This window comes from Accipiter gentilis, chromosome 19 (genome assembly GCF_929443795.1).
Source record: "Accipiter gentilis chromosome 19, bAccGen1.1, whole genome shotgun sequence".
NCBI lineage: Eukaryota > Metazoa > Chordata > Aves > Accipitriformes > Accipitridae > Astur > Astur gentilis.
In genome coordinates this window covers 14,522,087-14,543,505 of record NC_064898.1, presented here as the reverse complement: position 1 = coordinate 14,543,505, position 21,419 = coordinate 14,522,087, and the positions used below count along the sequence as shown (strand labels likewise).

Here is a 21,419-nt window from a genome sequence, read left to right as displayed (position 1 = left end):
TTGAAAGGAACCCAGATTGTTTGGATTGAGAAATCTTGTCAGACTTCAAAATACGAGCATATACTTTGAGTGTATCTTAATTTACAGCCTGATAAAGGGCCTATACATAAACTACATTTTAAGTGATTCTCAGTATTTTGTTAGATCTGCTAGTCAGCATCCATGATCTGTGTGCAGACTACAAAGATCTTCTACACATGGGCTGCTGAAATTCATTTTGCACTGGAAAGCCACCTTCCCATGGAATATTCTCCCTTATCTGTCATAAATCTAAATTAGGGTGGCTTTTCAACAGAATATCACCTATTGCATCAAGATTTAGTGATCTTTGTAGCTATATTATGAAATTTATTAATAAATTTCCAAATTTAAAGGGAATTTGTGATGCATTTGGCATCTTCTCTCACATTATATTCTGACAGTCTCCATTCTGTCAATCTTGAAAATCCATGGACTGTCAGTATTTATATGCTAATTGCTCCCAGAGAAGAATAAGTCTATGCATATTTTAAAAAAAGTTAGATATGCTTTGCAGAAAATTAAATTGTATACAAAAACTTAAGTGATTTGACATCTAGGAAAAAAGTATGGTGGAAACTAGCAGTCTAATGGGATTAGTAACAAAAAAGAATGACTTTAGGCTAGAAAACAAGCTACAAATAATCCACCTAGTGATGATAAAAAAATAACAACTCAAGATCAATGATTTTCAGGCCTCTGTCTAACTCTATGAGCAGATTTCAATACATAAATGACCATAAACTTACTATCCAATCAGCAGTCTCCATGATGTATTTCTAAGCAATATATGGCAATGAAACTACATCTTATCCAGCAAAAAAAAAAGACACTTTATGTCAGGACAAGGGGTGTCTGTCAAGTTTGCACTTTTGTATATTTTCAAGTACTGTAGAACATCAGTCTTCGCGGTTGTTGAGGTTCAGATTTGCTTCACTGTGAAAAAAATAAAATCATACTTCCTCATGAAAATTCTATACCAATTTATCTATAAGGAAAGCCAAAGTATTAATTTACTGAAGTAGTATGGCAATTAGTATCACAAATCAGTATCATCCTATTACTGATTACGAGTTACATTCCTTGTCTTTAACACTGTCAATCTCATGTTCTCCTTTGGGCAAGGGGTTAATTTAAAAGAACTTTAAAAGTTTCTCCTTAATAAATGATAGAGAGGAAGCAAGAATTTCAAAATGTTTATGAAAAACAGCAACATGAATGATCCATCACTGCTTGTAAATTGTAAATCCATTTACCACCACAAAAGAAAACATTTCTAATATGATCTAGTTGTGTATAACACCAGTTTTGCCATGGCAAATTGCTAGCATCAGTGAAAATCAGACTACTCTGATGTTAGTGAATTCCATGGAAGTGGATTTTCAACATACATATCTGAGATTCCTGTATTTCTCATTTTCTTTTCAGTGGCTGTATACAGCTACAGTCCCTACAAAAAAGAAAAAAAAAAAAGAAAAAAGAAAAAAGAAAAAAAAGGCAGAAGGAAAAGAATCACAAGTGTAATGCACACAGGAAGGTTAAAAATGTACTGAGACTTCTGTTTAGTAGACTAACCTTGAAAAAAAGAGAAAACATTCTAATAAGAGCAAACAATTAAGGCATTTAGCATTTGTAGAAGACTTTCAACGAGCACTCCTCAACCTTGCCCTTCCCTTCCACTTTCCTCTTGCTAGATCCTTTTTAAAAAACATTTCTGTATTCTGTCTTTACACTTTAGCAGGTAATAGCTTCCAAGTTACTTAATATGCTGGGTTTATCAGTTTTCTAAAAAAATATTTAGTAAAACTACTACTTCACTGGACCTAATATAATATACTTTTTTCCTTCCCCTGATGCCATAGTCTGTCATCTCTGTACACAGTCACTAATATGCTTTTTGTATTATGCTCATTGGCTATTATCTCTTTGCCTATGTTCACAGCAGATATAATCAGCCTAAAGCTGGGAAATGTATAATTTAAATTTTACCACAGTGTCATTAAATTAACTGTGCTAAAGCTGTTGAAACATCCTTAAAGGATTAAAAATTTACAGTTTCTAGTTAAAAACTCAGCAAGACCTATGAGAAAAGTGTGTTATTTTCATATGTGTGACTTAAGGTCACAATGCGTAAAATCCCCTCATTACATAGTCTAATATTGTTAGAAAGTGATGATATGGTATTGTACCACTATAATAAGGTGATACAGTATGATAGAAGTATGATTATGTAGGAATCAGAAAATGCACTTTCTGAAGCTGCTAAGTGTTCGATGTAGCTTCCATAAGCCATTGAGCTTTACAAGGTTCTCAAACCGTAGAGCAGAAAGACCTTTCACTTCCCCATTTTTGTTACTTTTGTAGGAATGACCTCTTTCAACGTTCTTGCACCTATTCATTACTGATTCTTTGGCAAGAACAACTACCACTATTCAGAGGACTCTTTCTTAGACTTTTGACTGTTTAGTGACTGTTTATTAATCTTATATTTGTATTTTTGTAATTTTGTATCTTCCCTTTCCTCTTCAAAATTTTCTCTCTGTTCAATATGTACAGCAGCTACATGACCCCAAGAACATCCCCTGGCGTAGTACATTTGTCACTACTAGGGCAAGTGACATATACTTAGTGATAATACAAATTTGTTTTTTTAAAGAAACCCTTTCACCCATAGAACATTAACTGTTCATGGTTTTGAGTTTAGAACTGAAAAGTTTTTCTGTAGCTTGGCTGGAAAATTCTCATAATCCAAGAACTAATGAGTCTTTCCTCAAAGTGTCTTGTCTAGTAAAAATCAAAAGACAGCTCTCCCCCCACTAAAAAATACACAAATAAGTTCCAGCCTAGAAAGAGCCCAAACAAGTCTACAAATAATCTCAGCCTATCTTGATAATTCCTTATCCCTCTATCTACAGAAATTAACATCCACAAATTTCTTTGACTTATCCACAATTCTATCTTCCTGATATAGTAACACACAACTTTGAAACATATTTACTTTCCTATTCTTTTTTTTATCAGCATTTTTTTTAACTTTCCTTTCTACACCTCTGGTACCTCTTTGCTGTGAATGGATTCTTATAACCTTTGTTAACAATGTCAAATCCAAGACTTTCACAGTCATCAGTCCATAACAAAATGTATATCCATGAGGAGCTAGTTAGTAAAGACTTACTATAAACAAAATATCACTTTTTTTTCCATTGATGTTTTCTTTATTTTCCTTTTTTTCTCTTCAATTTTGCATTATTCCATAACATGACAGTGCTCCTGGAAAGCATGACTTATAGAATAACTGAGATTGGATAGGATTTCTAGAAACTATCTAGTCCAACGCTCCATTCAAAACAGGACTAACTGCATCATGTTTCTCAGGACAATGTCCAGTCCAGTCCTGAATATCTCCATGGATATCTACATGACCATCTCTGTGGCTCTCTTCTGGACTCACTCCAGTATGTCAATGTCCTTCTTGTACTCGATGCCCCAGATACAATCCCAAAAGGGAAAGTGCCGAAGAGAGGTGAAGAATTGCCTCTTTCAACCTGCCAGCTGCGTTTTTACTCTCAGAAGGTGGTTGACTTTCTTTACTGCAAGGATACATTGCAGATTCATATTCAGTTTAGTGTCAGCCAGGACCCCAGGTCCTTTCCTGCAGACCTGGTCATGCTGAGTCTGTAGGCACAGAGCTATTTTTTTTACAGATTTAGAACTTTACTAAAGATCCCATGATTTGTCTCAGCCCATTTCTCTATCTGTTGAGGTCCATCTAAATAACAACCCTGCTCTACAGCATATCTATCACCCTCTTAATTTGATATCATCTATGAATCTGCTGAGTATATTCCTCACCATTGTACAGGCCATTTATAAGACCAGTAAACAGCTCTAGCGCCTCCATAAACCCAGGAGGGATACCAGCTAGTAGCCAGCCACCAGCTGAATTTTATATCACTGATTACAGATTTTTGAAACAGACAGTGCAACCAATTCATTCCCCACCACACCTGAAGAAGCCCCTAGTGATGATCACTCACCTTTTCCTCTTTACGCAAATGCTTCATCTAGGGTCAGCCAGCTTTGATGCCTTCTCTGATGAGTACTCCTCCTCCTCAGCTGCTCTCAGGGCACTATGCCTGTCCTGAAGTTGCAGTTCTACAGGTGTAAATAATCCTCAGGTCAAGACGTAGAAAGACTGCTGTTGCCTGAAGTCATGCTTTTCCAGTCTCCCCCATCTTGTGAGTTTCCACCTACTGTTCCTTTGACTGTAGCCTATAGCTGGCCCTCTTTTCTTGCTTCACATAGCTTGGGCTTTTGTGTCTTCAGGGTCTCTGAGAAGACCCTGTCAATCTCCTGTCCGTCCTCCCTGACGTCTCACAGTCTGCACGCCTGCTGCACTAACAACTGCTAGGTCTCTGTTAGTGGCACTCCAGCTTGACAGTTACGCAGCTGTCTCTCAAGCACCAGCTGAAGAGGTGCTCAGGTCGCTTCTTGACAGCAGTCAGCTGAAGACAGAAAGCACAGACCACCTCTAACCAGAATACAGGCAACAGAAGCCTCCTGTTAGTTGATAGAAGCAAAAGTCTCCAGAAAACAACCCTCACCAGCAATGGTAAGTCACTAGAAGATGCCAGAAAGAGCTCTCAAAAGAAGATGGGAACTGTAGCAATAATAGCTGGTTACTGCTTGCTGTGCTTTGGGAACTGTGTCTGTTCTATAGCTGATTTTTTTCATTGTCCGTTTGTATTTTTTTCATCTGGGATGGGAACATACTCTCAACTTGCTTTTTTCTCAATACTTTCCTGGTCACCTCATCTTATGTCCACCTCATATTTCTAAAGAAATTTTTTTTTTTAAAAATCACCTTTTATAATTACCCTGTGTTATAAATCCAAGCTACACTAAGACTTTGCAACTCTTTGGTCAGGGAAGAGAGGAAAGAAATCCCTTTACTGTAAAGGTAGCAATAGCTCAGTGCTGGAGAGGGTTTTACAGCCTTTGGTACATGTTTGACCTCAAGCTTCAATATGTATCAGGCAGTATATGGACTTGGACGGAGGTTTCTGCAGAGTAGCGGCTGCTCTGCAGCAGGCTGATGGAAGAGCCAAACAAGATTTTAGGACATGAAGACTCAAAACCCTGCACTGCAACAACAGTAACATGCGTCGCCCTGGATTTCTGTCTTCATGTATGGGTTTAAGAATCAGTGACTCACTTGGGATTGAGTTGTGGGTGCAATTGTTGTTCTCCATCCCAAAATTTTCCTTTCTGCATAAAGTTTACCTTTTGATGAGTAGCATTTTTGGACTTTAAAGACATTGAACTGAAGAAAACAGGCCATTTCTTTGAAGGATTCTTTATTTTCTCTGCAGCACAAACCCTACTGTGGTTGCTTTAACAATCTAAATAATGAACATAATTTAGATGTTAAAAATCTTCTTTTAGAATCTGTAATGGATAGGTCTAGTTTTCTTTCCAAAAGAAAGTCAGCCTACAGTCTTATAGAAAAGTAAAACAAGGTGCCAAAGCCATGTGTTTGTAAGCTGCTAGCAGATGTATTGAAAGTAGCATGCTATTTAACACAGAAATATACAGAATCTTTTACAACTCAGAAACTGAAATCCCTTATATTGTAAGCAAACATTCCAATAAATAAAGGTAAAAAATTATTAACATTAATGTACCTTTAATTTACCTTAGACCTTAAGTGGCTTCAGGAGAAAATATGCTAAACAGCTCAAACTTCATGGCTGACATCTCTGCAGCTGCAGACAAATCTTTCTCAGCCTGTCTCCTCATTCTAGCATTTCTCCTCATTCCGATTTCATGCATCAGCAAGCTCTGAACAATCCGTGTCACAGAGCACACCATGCACTAATTTTGCTCTGACAACCTTGTAATGGCAATTATAATACTTAGTACATTTTTTTTCTAGGTAAAAACATGGGAAGTAAAAGACCTTCTGTGTTTACATTGCCTGGGTTATATGACAACACAGATGCTGTTTTTTACTGTGAGTTCTTGGTTTTAATAGCAATTAGCCATGACTGGTACCATATACTTTACCTCTGTACTGAATATCCTTCAGATGAAAAGTAGTATTTGTGGGGACTTAAAATTCCTACTACTTCAAGAGCTAAGTGCAACATTCAGAAAGGTCTATCAGTTGAAGTTTTTACCACCATATTCCCCTTAGTGGTGATTTTGTCTTAGATCAGTTTTTCAATACTTCCTCACTTGGGTATGCAAGGCAGAGAGTATTATTGTAGTTGTGTTGGTCTGTTTTGTTTGGGGTTTTCATTCTGTGCCCCTTTTCAGGACCAAGGCCAATATGATAGTCCTTTGTTGTCCACTGAATACCCACTCAGGGATACCATACATCTTCTTTGATATTCCCTTAATACACAGTGGTTTCTAAACTCTTATGTCTGCTTAAAAGACTCCTGCGATTCAGACTGTTGAATTTAAGCACATGTGCTTTTTCCTTTAAGACATGATTCCTGCTTGATGTTTGATTTCTGTATTATGGCTCAACTGCACTTTCATGTGACACTTAGATAAAAGCATATACCAGAAAGTATAATCCAGATTTTGTACTGAAGAGGATCCCTTGTGTCTAATACAAACTTCTATAAAAAGAAATACTTGCAACTACAGCAGTAAATGAATCCTTATTTATTAAAATTCATTTATTCCTTAGCAAGGGGTTTCCTGTTCTGTTGAATGTAATTTGCCCTATAATATTAATGAAAAAAAGTCACTGTGTAAACATAATATTGAAATAAACTAATTCAGACACTTCCAACAGGACCCCAGAGTATAGAGAACTGTGTAATAAAACTGACTGTGCATAGGTCAGATAATAGAATAGGGAACACTGTTCATTTGCAGATCATATCCTCAATTATTTAACTTCTAATTCTGTAATTAAGCCATTCTAATTTCACCCCTGTCTGTCTGTTACTGTTTGCTTCTGAGTGTGCGTTGATTTTTGTGGGGTTTTTTAAATGTAGATAATTTGCTTTCAGGAATGGAGTATCATTTTAGGAAATAAGACATAAAATTTAAAAAAAAAAAGACTTCTACCAAGTCATTGGAATTAAACTCACACATGGGAATTATTGTGGCCCTTTTTTTAATGACAGTTATGTAGCATTTACTGTACTACCATTCACACAGCTTTGTGAACACATAAAAAGCATATTGCCTATATTCTTGAACTTGTGGCACCATTCTCGCCCTGTCATCTGTTTGGTCTCAAAATGCTTGATTGCACAAAAGGCCTAGAAATAGATAACTGTACCTTGCTGGTAGCTCCTCTCCAGATTACTGCAGAGAGGAAGGCCTACTCCCCTTTTTACCTCATCTGTTTTGTAAATACACAAAAAAAGATGGTTCTATTTACCTCGATGTATCATATGATTTCATTTTCAGAGGACCAGTCTTCAGCTGCTTTTCTTTCCATGGACAGTATGTTTCTCTTTGGAGCCAGGCATATTCCTTAGTGGTACATATGGTTAACTTCTCGGTGATGTGAGGTCAGCTGAGAAAAGCCAAAGGATAACTTTGGGTATTATCTCCTATATTCTGAGGGTTCTTTTATTCAGAGTAACACTTGTTTTTATACTCGATTCATTCTATTCAACATGAATTGAAGGACATTAACTGAGAAAGTACTGTAATTTAGACACTTCATTTTGTCTTCCTTTCAAATGACCCAAACAACGGTTCTTTCCCCCTGCTTTAACTCCCTATGCAATACATCATTTGGTTTTCAGTGTGTAGCAAAACCTAGTTTACCTTTCTGTATATTGCCCTTTCCCTCTATCATAGCCTCTTTTCTGATTTCTGTGATAATTTTCAAACTGTTTATTTATCTATCTAGTTTAGTTCTGAAGCCCTTTTCCACTGGTAAGTTTCTCCTTTTTCTTGAGATACAAATTCCTTATAATTTTTGCACATTTGATTTAATAAAAATCAGTTTTTTCTACAGTCAGGTCTTTTGTCCAGTGAGTAGCTTCCCAAGGTTTAATCAAGCGTAATCAAGTCACTGAGCTTCTGTCCTTGCTCCCAGGTCCTGTATCCAGAATTATTAAGACAGTGAAAAAACATGGTAAAAAAGAGTCAGTTGTCTGTCATGTTCAGAAATAACTGCATTAACCATGATTATTATTTATTATTCTATCCACACTATAGTCTCCAACTGTGACATGATTTTAGGAGGCATTTGCTTGCTTGCTAATATTTCAAAGATGTCTGCCCAAAACCAAATCTGATTCTTCCTGCAACCATTTCAGACTTACAGACTTCCTTAATTGATCAAACTGAAAGAAATGAGCTCTAAGAAGTTTATTATTTTTACATATCATGTCAATATATTGTCAGTACTTAAGCATTATCAGAATGTAACATTGGCAATTAAATTTCTCTCTGTTTGGAGCTTCCCAGTAGTCCTTAAAGTACCAGTCTGTATCACGTCATGAGCACAGTAACAAAGGGTCAGACCTTATTACAAGGAGGCTGCAGACAGACAGACTGCCCTATTAGCCCCATCTGAGAAGCGCTTGGCTAAAAGAATGGCTAGAGGGTAGACTGGAGAAGGATTTGAAGGGAAGGATACTCTAGACACAGATAATTACATTAAAATTCTGCTCAACTTTTACGTGGAAGACAAAAGAAAATCAGGCAAATACTTTCTTAAGCTAGAGGAAAGTATCAAAACTATATAATTAATTGTGCCTTAAAAGCATCTGAAAAAGGAAATATTTTATGACAAAATTATTATCATCTATTGAACTAGCTGAGCCTTCACGATAGTACAAAATTAACAGTTTAATTACAGAAGCAACTGAAGCATTTCACTGGTGTGGTGGGCCAGGTGCCCACCAAAGCCGTTCTATCCCTCCCCCCTCCTTAGCTGGACAGGGGAGAGAAAATACAACAAGGATCGTGGGTCAAGATAAAGACAGGGAGAGATCACTCGCCAATTACTGTCAAGGGCAAAACAGACTCAACTTGGGGAAAATTAACTTAATTTATTGCCAATCAATCAGAGTAGGGTAATGAGAAATAAAACCAAATCTCAAAACACTTCCTCCCACCCCTCCCTTCTTCCCAGGCACAGCTTCACTCCTGGATTCTCTATCTATCCCCCCAGCAGTGCAGGGGTACAGGGAATGGGGGTTGGGGTCAGTTCATCACACGTTGTCTCTGCCGCTTCATTCTCTTCAGGGGTAGGGCTTATCACACTCTTGCCTGCTCCGGCGTGAGGTCCCTCCCACGGGAGTCAGTCCTCCATGAACTTCTCCAATGTGAGTTCTTCCCACGGGCTACAATTCTTCACGAACTGCCCCAGGGTGGGTCCCTTCCCTGGGCTGCAGTCCTTCAGGCACAGACTGCTCCAGCTTGGTTCCCCCATGGGGTCACAAGTCCTGCCAGAAAACCTGCTCCAGAGTGGGCTCCTCTCTTTCTGCATGGGGCCACAGATCCTGCCAGGAGCCTGCTCCAGCGCGGGCTTCCCACGGGGTCCCAGCCTGCTTCGGGCATCCCCCTGCTCCGGCGTGGGGTCCTCTCTCCCCGGGCTGCAGGTGGAGATCTGCTCCCCCGTGGAGCTCCCTGGGCTGCAGGGGGACAGCCTGCCTCACCAGGGTCTTCATCCCCACGGGCTGCAGGGGAATCTCTGCTCCGGCGCCTGGAGCATCTCCTCCCCTCCTGCTGCACTGACCTGGGGGGCTGCGGGGCTGGTGCTCTCATATCTCACTCCTGTCTCTGGCTGCCATTTCTGTGCCCGCTGCAACTTTTTTTTCCTTCTTAAATATGTTATCACAGAGATGCTATTACTATTGCTGATGGGCTCAGCCTTAGCCAGTGGTGGGTCCGTCTCGGAGCCGGCTGGCATTGGCTGTGTTGGACATGGGGGAAGCTTCTAGCAGCTTCTCACAGAAGCCACCCCTGTAACTCCCCTGCTACCAAAACCTTGCCACATAAACCCAATACAACTGGTAATATTGCAAAAAACAAGGTTTGCATTCTTTTTTCCACAATAGACATTTCAAGTAAAAAATGGAGGAAAACATGAAAGAATGTTGAGAATGATCAAGAATAGCTCATCCAAAAAAAGAAGTGACTCTTCAGTGAACACAAAGTGCAGGAAAACATACTCTGCTTTAAAGCTCTTGATTCAGGGCTTCAGAAGCAGTTTCCTTTCTCCTTAAATGTTGAGGACAGGAATTTCTCATGCTAGATTGTGGCTTAATGTTCTTTAGTACAATGTTGAAACCTTGCTAGGAAAAAACCCACACATCTGCCATACTTTTAATGCACATTCTGGAAGCTTAGGAATTTCTCTTCAACTGCTATCGTTCTCATAGCAGGGTGATTGAAAAAATGAGTATCCATGCCCCAGGTTCTTAACAGCACTCTGCAGAGCTCTGTGGTAGATTGCTCTGCGACATTATTATCCGTATAATGTTACGTTGGATTTTGCACTTAGCAAATAGAGGACTTTGATCAATAGGAAGGATTCTAGACAAGGGACTCTGTGGATAGGCATTAAACTTACTGAAGCAACTAAAAGAAGTCTCAAGGAATCTTGACAAATTACAAACTGCTGCTCTTGCCACATTCTTAACAGTAAACTGACCATAAGCAAAGAACTACCATCAGACAAGGCCAAAACAAGAAACAGTTAAAGCACTGCAAACTGGCATCTTTTTCATTTTGTAGGAAATACCAGTTTCCCATTAAAAGATTCATAGGCTGAGCCCAAAACATGGTGAAGAAACTGAAATATCTGACTGAATATTATCCCAGCTGATTATTTTTAGCATTTAAAACTATCCCAGGGGATTTCTATCCCAGGTCTATAGAGAGAAAAAATGTTATATTTGAATGAATGTAATTTATTCAAAGTCAGGAGAGAAAGATCAAGGACGGTGAATAATTGAATTCAGGTAAAATCAGAGGATCACAAATATTGAACAACAACTTTGCTTATCATTTTATGGGTTTGTTAGTTTTTAGCCAAAAGGTATCGGAACATAAATGTGACTGATCTATATATAGTCTTTTAACTTTGTCTACTAACATCTGAATTGAGATCAACAATTTCATAAAATGCTATTTCATAATCCAAACAAAGGCAGAAAATTGAATGGAAAGGAATGAATAAAATTGCGTTTGTTCTTTTCCCAAGAAATTTTTTTTTTGTTATAACAATTCAACTACCAAAAATGTGCAAATAACACACTTGATATGAATGCTTTTAGCATCCACTGTGCTAGGCACATGCAGTTCCCAGATGAGGATGCAAGTTGGTACAACAAATGCTGCTTATGTAAGCAGGTGTCATTCTTTGTGGAAGAAATGTAATTCATTATTTAAATTCCAAAAGTCAAGATGAAAAGCTTATGTTTTCCATGTAGAAAAGTTGGCACTGGCAGTTTGTCCCAGGACACGTTGCTTGTCATGAGACACAAGCACAGCATAATGAAAGACTTTGAAGTATTATTAGTGGTATTAGTGAGACTGATATTAAATATGACACATGGAAACAACAGAAATATTTTCTCTGACACATGCTGAAGCTCTTATCAGACTTTCTTTAAATGCTAAACACTGTCCATAAAAGATTGTAGGATTTGATATGCGCTTTTTCAGTGAGATAATGTGAGCACATTTCTTGGTTAAACATATAATCCAGAAAAAAGTATCTTAATCTAAACCTTCATCTAGACTCTAATTTTCAACTGCAGGAGAAAAATTACTTCTGCTTGTTTATAAATAGAAGCTTGAAAAACTGTGCACTTAATTAAATGTCCACTGACTGATCTGATCGTCCTGGTACATCTTCATAGTTTGTGATTTATAGACAGGCAAAGGGTCATGGGAGCCATTTACCACATTAATGATGATATATGAGAACAGTCATTTTAATCTGCAACATTTTATTAAAAATCTTCAGGCACAGGTTGTAACTACGATGCAGGTTTATTATCTATCTGCCTCTGTGTGTGTTGCCTCTAAAAAACAATACGAAGCTTTGATTTGGTGGATGAGATCTGAGGCCAAATTATGCCCTGAGAAACCATGTGTGAATGGGAGCCGAGTGAAACAAGCTAGCAGAAAAATGAGGCTGTAACTCAGACTGTGTGGTACCCAGGTTTGACTCACATAATGTTTCCTCTTTCAAACCAGAAATCTAGAAGCAAATGAAACTCATAGATGTTTTACAGTACACAAACCCCCAAACCGGCCAGAATCATTGTCCCCGGTCACAAGGTTTCTAGTATTTTGTGTCTCCACTAAACCGATTCAGTGAGACTGTCTACTAGCTGACATGTTATAATGTTGAGTTGTTAGTCTTCCTTTCATCATCTCTTTTACAGATTTCTCACATTCTCCGCTGTCATCCCCTTGTTTTACAAGTGTATGTGCTTTCAGTTAACTTACCTGAAAAGCCAGTTCAAAAGCTGGGCTCTTGGATCTGTAGCACAGGTAACTAAGGAAATTCATTGCTAATAGCTTCTTGACTAGACTTACTACTTTTGGTAGGTAGCTCTCTTTTTACAATGCTTTCTTCTCACCCCTTTTCCTCTTCAAGATAGCATAGGTAACTAAATTTATTGACACTTCTGTCAGGCAGAAGGGACTGCATGTGTCATGTACCACACAGCAAAAGCCAGAGGGAATTTACAGGCCTGTACCATCCCTGCATGCAATTCAGACACACATGAGGTTTCCACACTGTGTTTTGAGATGCTTTTGTGAGTGTTGGGGGTGTTGTAGCTAGTACCGCCTCATCTTCCTTGACTCCAGCGTCTTTTTCTCTCACCCTCTGCTCCCATGCACAACAGAAATTGCCTTCCTCTCCTCACCATCAAGCTCTTTTGTTGTTTTTCTCCCTTTCAGTTATCTTGGACTAAATGCCCTGTCTTAGTAGGCATCCCTTTTGTATTCATAAACGCTATCAATTAAAAAAACACATTTAACCAAATATCACAGGATGTAAAAAAAAACAATAGTTTTTATTGATGTAACACCCATCTGAGTAATGTGCAGTCACGACTAAAATACAGCACAACAATTGTTTTAATAAAAAATGCTAGGCATGTTACATATATGTATATATACATACACACTCATACATATTATGTGCTTTTATATATATATACACATATACACTTTTTCGCATTTCCTGATTTAAATATTAGTAAGGATCAGAAGCAGAAGTCTGTGAAAATCAGAAAGTGCACTGGATTCATTTTGATATCCACTGTCAGCCCAGCTTTTCATTCAGATGTTATGTAGCCCTTTCATAATGATTTGAGTATCTTTGTGTGTTTTACGCAAGTGTTCAGCAGCAGCAGCTTCTTGATGGCATCCTCCTCAGTCTGTGCCCAGACTGCAGGAGAGTGTCTGTGGAGGAATGGCTATAATGAGCAGGCATTTCACGAGCTTAATGGGCCCCACGGGTCCTGCAGGTGTGATTTTGTCAGCAGAGGAACTGTGATGTCTCTGATTTTTGCATTGCCTCATGCTCCACTTTGGGCAAAACAGGTTTTACTTTCCTTTTCTCAGCAGAAACTGAGGGTTTGAGTCACACCAGGCTTTAGCAATCCAGAAGATGGGCTCTTTTTCTAAGCTAGTCATCTTGTCTTTTCGTAAACAGTAAAGCACAAGCTGGTCAGAGTGTTGCACTCAGCCCAAAATACCCTTCCAAGATTAGTGATGTGAATTGTCCTGATATGCTTATTTCTGTCTGCTCACTATAGGAGAGAGAACCAGACACGTAGTTTAGACAAGACACAACACTCTTAAGTAGCTGAGATAAGACAAATCCCATCTTCAAGACCTCACCATCAAATGCAGTTTTCTGTGAGAGTAAATCCACATAGAGTCTTGGGCACAGACCTAAGATCTTTCTATTTGAAGAGCATTCCAAATAGTAGTGACTTTCCTGCCTCAATTACTCAAATAGACCTTCACATTCATGGCTGCAAGCTTGCAGAATCAGATTTATTCACTCCCTAATACTCTGTTCTTCATCCTGCTGTAATTATAGCAGAGCATGTATACTTGTCTGGAGTTCTGCTTTTTCTCTCTCTTTTTTCCATCTTCCTGGAATTTTATCTGCTCTTCTTTTATCTTTTTTTTTTTTGGTTACAGTTTAAGTTTTAATTTAACTTCAGAGAAAGGAAGAAGCAAGGCTCTGATGTATTGGATGTTCAGACAGATCTTTGAACCACTGGAAACTGATATATTTCACAAACATTTTTAGTTTGGAAAGTCACCCACTACAGTGAAAACAACGTTGCTGTGACTTCTGTCACGTGTATTGCAATTCATTGTCCTTGGAACTTTGTAGATGTAGAAGTTGACTTTGTCCAATCCTTTTCCTAGAATTTGGGAAAACACACTGCATTATTTCAGTTATTGGACTTCTGTGTTTTTGTAGGAATTTTTATAGGACAGCAATTTTTCTGACCTTTGAATTGTCTATTTGATATGACTTCACAAATTAACAATTTTTAATGACAAAGAATAGTATTGAAAAATGTTCATACTTATTTACATATTAGCACTTTTATATGTATGGTTTCTAACATTTAGGATCCTTAAATATTTGTCCATATTTTTTTTTTTCTGTATACTTGCAAGTATCAATTAATATTTATTTACCTGCACCAAAGCTTCTGTTTGTGTAGTATAGAATTCAGGTTATTTTAATGTCTGTTAGCTGTATTTTCTTTAATCTTAAACACAGAAAGTATAAACATCAGATACAACAAAGTCATTTGGTATGAATCCCTTTCTAAAAATGAAGCACACTTTAATGGAGTTTGAGAAGAGACATTTCCCTATTAAAAAAATATACTTTTTTATTTTGACTTTCTTTTCTGCTTTTCTCCACTCATGGCAGGTATGCTTGATTTATAGCAATTTATTTTAATTAATTCTGGACACCTGCAACCTGTAATTGATTTGGCACTGATATAAATTTTCTGACTCCAGCCCAGCTATTACACTGCTTTCAATCATACTCAACTTCTCCTTTGGATATGGAGACATACCTTATCATGGAATTAATAGATTTTGTCATTTTTGTTGTTTTAGATTCTTTTTGTTTATATTCCCTTCCTTCTGTTAATGCAAAGAACTGCATATAACCATGAGATAAAACTGTGCTAAAAACTTGCTCAACCATTATCCTAGTTAAGTGGGGATTGAATATCTATGGACTGAAACAGTGTAAATATGTTCATTTAAGGGTTCAGAATACCTTTATTCTAATTTGGAGATGGTTTTCCTTCTAGGTACTGAGCCAAGTTCATCAACAAAGAATCATAGGCTGCTGGACTTTAAAGAAAAAATATCTTTCAGCTTATAATATCTCTGATTTTAATTGGCATTTGTTAAAATGAGAATATTTGGATGGCACTGCTACATTCTTCCAATTATCTTCAAGTTCCCTCCTATGTTACGAGATTCAGGCTCAATATGTTTAATTTCCTCAATTTTCTAATTAGAATAGGATAGAAGTATTTCTAAGAAGTTGAGCTGTACCGTACTGATCTTTAGTGTAGAAAACCTGTAATGTGACCCCCATTTGGAGTAATGAGGATAAGGTCTCTGTAAGATCACCGACTTGAACAATTACTGAAGGAGCACATAGCAAAAATCATCTGGTACCTTTGTCAGCCACATTCAGGAGAATGACCAAAAAATATAGACCTAATTAGAAGTGCCACAAGACTGTTTTCTAAGGAGCTTAACCCTTAAACTAGAGAGAATCTGCTCTTACATGGTATATACAGGAATACAAGAAGCAAAACAGTAATTTGCATTAAAAAATTTAAGAGATAAAAAATCCTCATCCACGTGTATTACAACATGAAATACCTGCAATAAATGTATGTTAAATATAAAGAATGTTTTCTGTATGCTCTGGGGCAAATACTGGGGCGTATTTATTATGGGGTACATGTTATTTATCTATATACTGAATATACACTATACTATACATATTTATAAATAATAATGTATTTATATAATAACTATGTATAATAAATATGCATAATAATTTATACATATTTTAATTTTTAGATACACATAAGTTATTATATGCATCTAATCATGGGATTTTGTTTCTTGCTACTATAATAGAGGAGGTGCATGTACTATTTTTGGTAAATACCACTAAGATTTCTTTTTTCTTTTTTTTTTCTGTGTGGTTGAATGAGCAATACACCGCAGATACAGAATAATTACCCAACTATTTGAGGCAGTCCCATGCCCCTTTACTTGTCTTCATGGTTTATTTTACACTGACCATAGAGAACAGCTCTTAAACTGAAACAAAGAAACAAAAGGTTAATAAAACAGGTATACACTGATTAGGTATTGCTGACATGCCCTGTGCCAGTCAGAAAGCATCTCCCTATGGCAAGAATCATTGAGATTGTTTGATAATCTCGTAAGGGAGGGGAGGAGGTGTGTACCTTTCTACTACTTTTAGGGATTCTGCCACAGAAAGTCAACCTAAATTTAGGAACAGAACTCCAGCAAAGGAAAGATGCCAACTCACTGTGTTTCCATGTCTCTGAATATTTTCAGTTATTTTTCTAGAACCTTGACCTTGCAAGAGTCTTTTTATCATTGCTTCTTGTTCAATACCTCGTCATATTCCAAAGTTTCAGTTCAGTAGAGATCAAAACTTCTGGGTAATCATCTGAAACAGTCTTAATTTCTTTTGAGTTTTACATAAAACATTCTTAAAGTGTCAGTGTGTGGTGTTGTCTCTTTGAATGAAGATAGGGCAACTCTGGGGACTAAAACCTGACTTTGACAAGGACTGATATTGCCCTAAGTCACTTAACTCTTTGGATTCCTCATCTTGACTAGTGGGATGGGAATAGTGTTCTAATTTATTCTGCAGAGGTTTTCAGGATTAATCACTCATAGAATCAGAGCATCATTCAGGTTGGAAAGGACCCTGGAGGGTCACTAGTTGTAGTCACTCTTGATCAAAGCAGAGTAAACACTGAATCAGACCAGCCTGTCACAGTACTTCAATGTACTTTAAAAATTATTTTTCAATAAATAATAAAATTAATAGCAAGCATTTGGGGGAAAAAAAAGTATGGCTTCATATTGCCACAATGGAATAAACCGAGTTTGGGAGAAAGCATCATTCAAATAGAAATTAGTCTTGAGATCATACTTTTAGAATTTGGCTAATGTCCCTACATGTAGTGCAAACAAGAAGTTATAGCTACCTAGCACAGGACAGATTAGTTTTATTTTGTACTGGATGCAATATGATTAAAAAGGCATTATGGTATTTTGAGCCAAATAAAAACTATTGAAACTTTATATTTTTCATGTCTTTAATTAAAAAAAAAAACAACACCTTCTAAAAGTATTTATTTTCAACTTAAAAGTATTTATTTTCAAGTTATTTAAGTGTTCCTAGTGCAACTTTATGCCAGGATACGTGGCAGAAAATTTCTGGTTTCCTGAACTGTAAGACAAATCTGTTTCTAATTTTTTTTTTTTTTTTGAACGATTGCACAAAAAACACCCCTTATCTGAGCAGATTTTAAAATTGTCTAGCTTTAAATCATCTGAGATACTAAAGAAATGAAGAGCTTTGTTCTGATTGTGTCATTTGTCCTAATTTGTGAGTTAATATGCTAGGCTTGTTCCTGCCTGATTTTATCTTTTTTCAAAGCTATAAGAATTGTAAATGCAGTAAATAAACTTAGAATTGGTAACATATTAGTCCAAAATCTGTCCACTCATTTATCTTCTGAAAAGGACACAATCTCCTTCTGCAGCTTGTGGGCCCTGGAATGTTATGAATTATTACAACAAGTTTATTAGAAAACAAAATTGGGCATTCTTAAGTAGCAGCATTCTTGAGGCAATAATCTTTACATTTTCTGCTTCTTATATTGTTTGCAACCACTGGCATTGCCTTCCAAGTACAATTTTGTTATGGTCACAAGTCGATGCTTTTTTTTCCTGATAATTTTTTCCTGTATTTCCTATCCTGGAAATTACATGACCGAAATTTCTTGTTTGTCCTCTGACCTGCTTGTAAAAGGTCACTGCACAGCATGCTCCAGAGCGGCAAGTGAGCAAGTTAAGCCTTAACTTTTGTCTGGATGGTTTTCTCGTGGTTCATTCTCTCCCCTGGTGCCTTTGACTGATGGGGGATTTCCCATGTGTGGTGAGCCTGTAGGCAGTTCTTACTCTTATAAAGATGGAAAACTGCACTAATCTTCATGCATTTGATGCTTCACTTCAGCTTATGCTGAGAGAAGCCAGATATGTCTGTGAACCCTGCCTCTTCCTATCTTACAGTGTAGAGATATCTTAATAATCTCTGAAAAAAAATGCTTTCAAGTGTCAAGAAAAATACTTAGCTTGTGAATGGCACAGTTCCGTGACAGAGGAGATGGAGTGTTCAGTGTCATCTGAACCCATCATGGCCCGTCACGTATGAGAAAATTTTACATTAAGTGCTTGTATTGTCACAAATGGCATAGAAGCAAATACGCGTAAAGGCAATAGACTCTTCAAAAGCTCTTGGTCCTTGCAATGAAATGACAGTATGCACCAACTGCTTAAGGGGGCACTGACCTCAATTAACTTTAAAATAAAATATGTCATAGAACCATAGAATACGAGGTTGGAAGGGACTTCAGGGGTCATCTGGTCCAACCTTTCTTGGTAAAAGCACCGTCTAGACAAGATGGCCCAGCACCCTGTCCAGCTGATCTTAAAAGTGTCCAATGTTGGGGAATCCACCACCTCCCTGGGGACATTATTCCTATGGCTGATTGTTCTCATTGTGAAAAATTTTTCTCTCGTGTCCAGTCAGAATGTCCCCAGGAGTAACTTGCAGCCATTACCTCTCATATTTTCCATGTGACTCCTTGTAAAAAGGGAGTCTCCATCTTCTTTGTAGCCACCCTTTAAATACTGGAGCATGGTGATAAGGTCTCCCCTAAGCCTTCTTTTCTCAAGGCTGAACAAACCCAGTTCTCTCAGCCTTTCCTCATATGGCAGGCTTCCTAGTGCTTTGATCACCTTTGTGGCTCTTCTCTGGACCCTCTCCAGTCTGTCCACAGCTTTTTTGTATAGCACGGACCACAATACAGTACTCCAGGTGTGGCCTGACAAGTGCCGGGTAGAGTGGGGTAATGACTTCTTTATCTCTGCTGGTGATCCCCTTGTTGATGCAACCCAGCATCCTGTTGGCTTTCTTCGTCACAGCAGCACACTGTTGGCTCATACTGAGCTTGCTGTCCACCAGGAGCCCCAGGTCCCTTTCCACAGAGCTGCTCCCCAGCCAAGTAGATCCCAGGCTGTGCTGCAGTCCTGGATTACATTTTTCCAGGAGCAAGACCTTGCATTGTCCTTGCTGAACTTCATAAGGTTCTTGGTAGCCCACTCTTCCAGCCTATTAAGGTCTTCCTGCAGGGTGGCTCTCCCTTCCAAAGTGACTACTTCCCCACTCAGTTTGGTATCATTGCCAAACAAATCTAATGACAGCTATAGATAAAATATGATTCAAAGTGATGTTCTGATAAGCATCATGCTAAATGGAAACTGTGCCATAAATGTTGGAAACTTTCATTGTTTCTATGACTTTTCCAAAAAACCCCAAAATCATATCATACCAATACTGGTTATACTGTTGTTGCCAATAGAAGCCATACCTCAAAAGAGATAATACTGCAGTGATCTACTAACTTTCTCCTATCTGCATGTTTCTTACAATTAAATTAAAATGGTATTTTAATACATAGCTTAATTTTACTTTACTTAAAAAACCAGTTTATTTAAAGTTCTGTGTACAAACGGGTTTTCACTTTGATTATAAGTTTTTACCTTAAAAGAACAGAAATTCTTAGTGTCTTCGGACTGTTAATATCTTCCTTGTCTTCTAAAGATATTTGCAAGTCAACAACAGACAACACAGTGTATGCTGTACGTTCTAGCTTTCCCTTCCTGCTTTTTACTTTCTGTTTTTCCTCTTTTATCAGTGATGATTTGTGCCCAAGATAGCAGTGATATATACTCTTAGAAAAAGTATACATAGCACATGATGGATACTACCAGACAATGGATGTGATCAAACCATGTATAATAAATAGAGATAACTGGAAAAGAGGACATGTTTATCCTGATAACTATCAACTTCTCAATAGCTTCTGGTTCCTGGCTGAACAAAACAGAAATGCTGCCAACTGGTTTTTTTTTTCAATGTAATCCTTCTTGCCAAGTGAATAGAGTACTTTTTAAAGCTTTTTTTTTTTTTTTTTTTTTTTTAATGTCAGTAACTTGCAATAGCATATATTAACTTCTTGTTGGCTTGGATTGTCAACAAGGTTGGGGTCTTTTCTTTTCATACATTTTACTCATAAACCGTTGAAGTCCCTTTGAAAGACAAAGGAAACATTGTAACAAGGACACATTTAGTTCAATAGCTTTCTAGTACTACATCTCCTGCCTATACACATTTTTGTTCCAGTCAGAAGACAAACAGTTGATCCCACTGAGGTGGGAATGAAATATGTTTGATGAATACCTGAATGTATCTTGCCTTTCCTTTAAATGTTGTATATATTCTCACTACCTAAATATAAGAACCTTCCACAATGTCTATAAGAAACAGGAGTAGGCACAACTATATTATCCTTCTATCAGTCAGAAAACCTGCAAATGCTTTATCATGTCCTATCCATGTCTAGGCCTGATATAAATACAGCTCCAGTGTCTTCAGTTACCCCACTTCAAACTACGGTAAGGCTGAGTTTAGCCTTCTGATTTGTTGTTGATGTTTTTATTGTTGCAGTGAAATGGCTGTGTTAGTTATCAACTATGATTTTCTTTTTCTGTTGCTTTTTTTTTTTATCAGATGTATTTGTTTTTTCTCCATAACCAAATATTAGATAGACCAAATTAGCATATTCAGCAATTATACATTTATGAAAGAAAGCAAAACATGCTGACATCAAATATAGTTACTGTGTTGAGTATTGTATTGTGATTTACTGCAAAGAGAAATAGAACAAAGAGCTTTTATCAGCTCAGTCCAGATCTGCTTCTCTGGTAATTCAAAACATCGAACAAATCTTGCTGTACTCTACTTTATAATATATCAAAGGAGCTATTTACTATAGAGGTAGATAGCAACTGTCAGATCCAAGGAATTATAATTTCTGCTACCTCAGGACAGGTTCTACAATAGCTCGATGTGTTCTGTATCATAAATCCAGCGGCAATAGACAGACAAGAAGGATCTTCTGCATTCATGGAAACATGAAAGAAGCAGCTTGTCTTTTCACATGCTTCACATCACTTCCAGGGGATGATCCATTTCAAACAAG

At 37.5% G+C, this 21,419-nt stretch overlaps 1 protein-coding gene across 7 annotated transcripts in view; it reads left to right on the top strand.

The window, feature by feature from the left end:
* Positions 1 to 21,419, top strand: part of CNTN5 (contactin 5) — a 679,382-nt gene that overhangs the window by 557,418 nt on the left and 100,545 nt on the right. The gene's annotated exons all lie outside the window — the stretch shown is intronic.